At 53.0% G+C, this 5,000-nt stretch overlaps 1 non-coding gene across 1 annotated transcript in view; it reads right to left on the minus strand.

Moving 5' to 3' along the window:
• The window catches only part of LOC124732860, a 1,909-nt gene extending 396 nt beyond the window's left edge, over window positions 1-1,513 (minus strand). The window contains exon 1 of the ribosomal RNA XR_007008829.1: window positions 1-1,513. This exon is cut by the window's left edge and continues 396 nt beyond it. This is a non-coding gene — a ribosomal RNA (small subunit ribosomal RNA).
• Between the last annotated feature and the right edge of the window lie 3,487 nt (window positions 1,514-5,000).

Here is a 5,000-nt window from a genome sequence, read left to right on the forward strand (position 1 = left end):
GGCTAGAAGCCGCCTGTCCCTCTAAGAAGAAAAGTAATCGCTGACAGCACGAAGGATGTCACGCGACTAGTTAGCAGGCTAGAGTCTCGTTCGTTATCGGAATTAACCAGACAAATCGCTCCACCAACTAAGAACGGCCATGCACCACCACCCACCGAATCAAGAAAGAGCTATCAATCTGTCAATCCTTCCGGTGTCCGGGCCTGGTGAGGTTTCCCGTGTTGAGTCAAATTAAGCCGCAGGCTCCACTCCTGGTGGTGCCCTTCCGTCAATTCCTTTAAGTTTCAGCTTTGCAACCATACTTCCCCCGGAACCCAAAAGCTTTGGTTTCCCGGAGGCTGCCCGCCGAGTCATCGGAGGAACTGCGGCGGATCGCTGGCTGGCATCGTTTATGGTTAGAACTAGGGCGGTATCTGATCGCCTTCGAACCTCTAACTTTCGTTCTTGATTAATGAAAACATACTTGGCAAATGCTTTCGCTTCTGTTCGTCTTGCGACGATCCAAGAATTTCACCTCTAACGTCGCAATACGAATGCCCCCGCCTGTCCCTATTAATCATTACCTCGGGTTCCGAAAACCAACAAAATAGAACCGAGGTCCTATTCCATTATTCCATGCACACAGTATTCAGGCGGGCTTGCCTGCTTTAAGCACTCTAATTTGTTCAAAGTAAACGTGCCGGCCCACCGAGACACTCAATAAAGAGCACCCTGGTAGGATTTCAACGGGGTCCGCCTCGGGACGCACGAGCACACACGAGGCGGTCGCACGCCTTCGGCTCGCCCCACCGGCAGGACGTCCCACGATACATGCCAGTTAAACACCGACGGGCGGTGAACCAACAGCGTGGGACACAAATCCAACTACGAGCTTTTTAACCGCAACAACTTTAATATACGCTATTGGAGCTGGAATTACCGCGGCTGCTGGCACCAGACTTGCCCTCCAATAGATACTCGTTAAAGGATTTAAAGTGTACTCATTCCGATTACGGGGCCTCGGATGAGTCCCGTATCGTTATTTTTCGTCACTACCTCCCCGTGCCGGGAGTGGGTAATTTGCGCGCCTGCTGCCTTCCTTGGATGTGGTAGCCGTTTCTCAGGCTCCCTCTCCGGAATCGAACCCTGATTCCCCGTTACCCGTTACAACCATGGTAGGCGCAGAACCTACCATCGACAGTTGATAAGGCAGACATTTGAAAGATGCGTCGCCGGTACGAGGACCGTGCGATCAGCCCAAAGTTATTCAGAGTCACCAAGGCAAACGGACCGGACGAGCCGACCGATTGGTTTTGATCTAATAAAAGCGTCCCTTCCATCTCTGGTCGGGACTCTGTTTGCATGTATTAGCTCTAGAATTACCACAGTTATCCAAGTAACGTGGGTACGATCTAAGGAACCATAACTGATTTAATGAGCCATTCGCGGTTTCACCTTAATGCGGCTTGTACTGAGACATGCATGGCTTAATCTTTGAGACAAGCATATGACTACTGGCAGGATCAACCAGGGAGCTGCGTCAACTAGAGCTGAGCAGCCGGCCGCCCGGGAGTGTGTCCCGGGGGCCCGCGCGAACACGCAAGCGTCCGCTCAATCATTCTGCAAACAGGAGGAGGCTGAGCTCCCCTGCACAATACACCTCGAAACCCTCTCAGGTCCCGGCGGCGCGCAGCGCCGTCCCAAGTACTTGGTCGGGTTCGAGAGAGGCGCAATCGCCCGGAGTTAGGCGAGTAGACGCTTTCGGTGCGACCACCCGTGCTCCCAACTGAGCTTGCCGCTGCCGACAGAGGCCCGGGAGCGTGCTGTCGTGGCATTGCCGGCGGGAGACAACACGCGCCACCTACGGTGACCGGCAGCTCCAACGCCAGCGCCACAGAAGGACAAAAGCCCCACTTGGGTGCCGAAGCGAACTCTCCCAGCACAGCGCACGCGCCAACACATCCGCACAGCTGCGATACAAACCACCAGCGAGAACCGCTGGGGCGACCGAGCAGCAGACGGCGTCGCGGCGCCGAGCGCCGGGCGGCGGCGCATCCTCAACGCACACAGTCCTCAATCGGACCAGCACACTGAAGATGTCCACCGCGCTTCGCACCGGGCCCGCGAGGACCTACTTTGGCCGCACGGCGCCGCGCGCAGGGTGCGCCGGCGCGCAGCTGCGACGCCTGCCGCGTCCGTCGGCCGGCGCGCCTGCCACTGGCCGCCCCCACCAGCCGGCTGTAGCGCGTGCGCCCACGCACCGCGCGGCCAGCACGCCGGGAGGCGCCCCCTCACCGGCCGGGGACGGTCCCACCCAGCCACCGCCGCGTATCGCTTCACACCCAGATGCCGTTCAGTTTCGTCGGCATGGTGGGTATCGCTGGAACAACCGGTTCGTACCTCAACCTATCGTCGCCATCACCGATTCACCCCTAGCGAGAACAACCGCACCACAACAGGTTACCATTTGTTCATTTGCGTAACTTCACCAGAAAACGCAGGCGTCCATCGCCATTTGCAACTTCAACGATTATTGCATGCCTGTGTCAGGTGTCACGCCACACTACGTCTGCCCACATACACGCAACAAAATGTGCACGCCTAGACAATACGTGGAAGGTGGCCCCCGTACGTATGCGATGTCCATTGCTCGAACGACTGTCAACCGGCCTCTGTAGCATGTCGCAGATATGGAACGCGGTGCACCATGCCATCACGGTGTGTGAGGAGAGACGACTAGGTCCGAATACATCAACAGACAGCTCATGCTGATCGCCATCCACGGCGTCCGTTCCTCCCACACGTCTCTATGGCGTACCACACTGCAATCCAGCTCTCATAGGGAGACGACACGTAGCTGCGTGCACAATATTTGCACTGTATGGTCCGCCGTTTTTGGGCGCAGTCGTTGTACGGTCACACATGTGCCACGATGTATCATTCGGTACATAAGGACGAATGTGCAGTACAGATTGTGGTTTACGCGTACGACATTAGCGGACGGTTGACACAGGCCGCACCACAACGTAGCCTGAGTACGTCGCATGCGAAGGGCATTGAACATGCAAACTTCTCACCAACCAGCTTGCGAAGGCAGGGGGGCAAGGTGGGGACGTGGGGAGGGGCGGCATGTACGTCCTGCTGCCATCCACATTACAGTGTACAGCAGGAGCATGTGGAAAGTCAGCAAGACTTGCAAGGTGTTTAACATGAAGCGATACACAGGGGAGCGGGCAGTGCGAGTAGCGAACTATATTGCGAGGGTTGCGGGTGGGCAACACTACACTAATTGAACGAGTCGTATAACAATTACAGAGCAGGTTTAGGCGACAACATGGGTTACGTTAGGGGACAACGTGGGTTACGTTAGGGGACAACGTGGGTTACTTTAGGGGACAACGTGGGTTAGGTTAAGGCACAACGTGGGTTAGGTTAAGGCACAACGTGGGTTAGGTTAAGGCACAACGTGGGTTAGGTTAAGGCACAACGTGGGTTAGGTTAAGGCACAACGTGGGTTAGGTTAAGGCACAACGTGGGTTAGGTTAAGGCACAACATGGGTTAGGTTAAGGCACAACATGGGTTAGGTTAAGGCACAACATGGGTTAGGTTAAGGCACAACGTGGGTTAGGTTAAGGCACAACGTGGGTTAGGTTAAGGCACAACGTGGGTTAGGTTAAGGCACAACGTGGGTTAGGTTAAGGCACAACGTGGGTTAGGTTAAGGCACAACATGGGTTAGGTTAAGGCACAACATGGGTTAGGTTAAGGCACAACATGGGTTAGGTTAAGGCACAACATGGGTTAGGTTAAGGCACAACATGGGTTAGGTTAAGGCACAACGTGGGTTAGGTTAAGGCACAACGTGGGTTAGGTTAAGGCACAACGTGGGTTAGGTTAAGGCACAACGTGGGTTAGGTTAAGGCACAACGTGGGTTAGGTTAAGGCACAACATGGGTTAGGTTAAGGCACAACATGGGTTAGGTTAAGGCACAACATGGGTTAGGTTAAGGCACAACATGGGTTAGGTTAAGGCACAACATGGGTTAGGTTAAGGTACAACATGGGTTAGGTTAAGGTACAACATGGGTTAGGTTAAGGTACAACATGGGTTAGGTTAAGGTACAACATGGGTTAGGTTAAGGTACAACATGGGTTAGGTTAAGGTACAACATGGGTTAGGTTAAGGTACAACATGGGTTAGGTTAAGGTACAACATGGGTTAGGTTAAGGTACAACATGGGTTAGGTTAAGGTACAACATGGGTTAGGTTAAGGTACAACATGGGTTAGGTTAAGGTACAACATAGGTTAGGTTAAGGTACAACATAGGTTAGGTTAAGGTACAACATAGGTTAGGTTAAGGTACAACATAGGTTAGGTTAAGGTACAACATAGGTTAGGTTAAGGTACAACATAGGTTAGGTTAAGGTACAACATAGGTTAGGTTAAGGTACAACATAGGTTAGGTTAAGGTACAACATAGGTTAGGTTAAGGTACAACATAGGTTAGGTTAAGGTACAACATAGGTTAGGTTAGGTTAGGTTAGGTTACACGTTGTTGTAAGGAAAGGTGTAGGGGGGGGGGGGGCGGGGGCGGCAGGTTCGTTGATAGTGATTATAGTAAGTGAATGCTTGTGACATGATCAGATTTGTCACGTCAGGATGCACCTTTGGCTTATTAGAGGCGGCGCTCCAATTCTATGCTTGTGTGAGACCTGTGTCTTTGACTCATGTCATTGTTTGTGCGCTGTGACAGGAGGTACTATTGTGATGTTGGGTGCACCGTTGTATAGGACATGTGTGGGTGTTGGTGCCTGGTCTGCGCAATGGTGGATGTCGAAAGGCTGGGATATTGTATTTTCCGCATGGACCTCCTGGTCTGGTTGTGATAGTGTGGATTGTGTAATGTGGCGGAGAAGATGCACTGGATGTTGTTCCATGCTGGTGCTTACATATTGTATGTGCGCCTGTTAGAAGCAGAGAGTGGTGCGTGATCAGAGTGTCTGGCTGACGTGTGGTTCC

Source organism: Schistocerca piceifrons, unplaced genomic scaffold, assembly GCF_021461385.2.
Source record: "Schistocerca piceifrons isolate TAMUIC-IGC-003096 unplaced genomic scaffold, iqSchPice1.1 HiC_scaffold_1365, whole genome shotgun sequence".
NCBI classification, from domain to species: Eukaryota; Metazoa; Arthropoda; class Insecta; order Orthoptera; family Acrididae; genus Schistocerca; species Schistocerca piceifrons.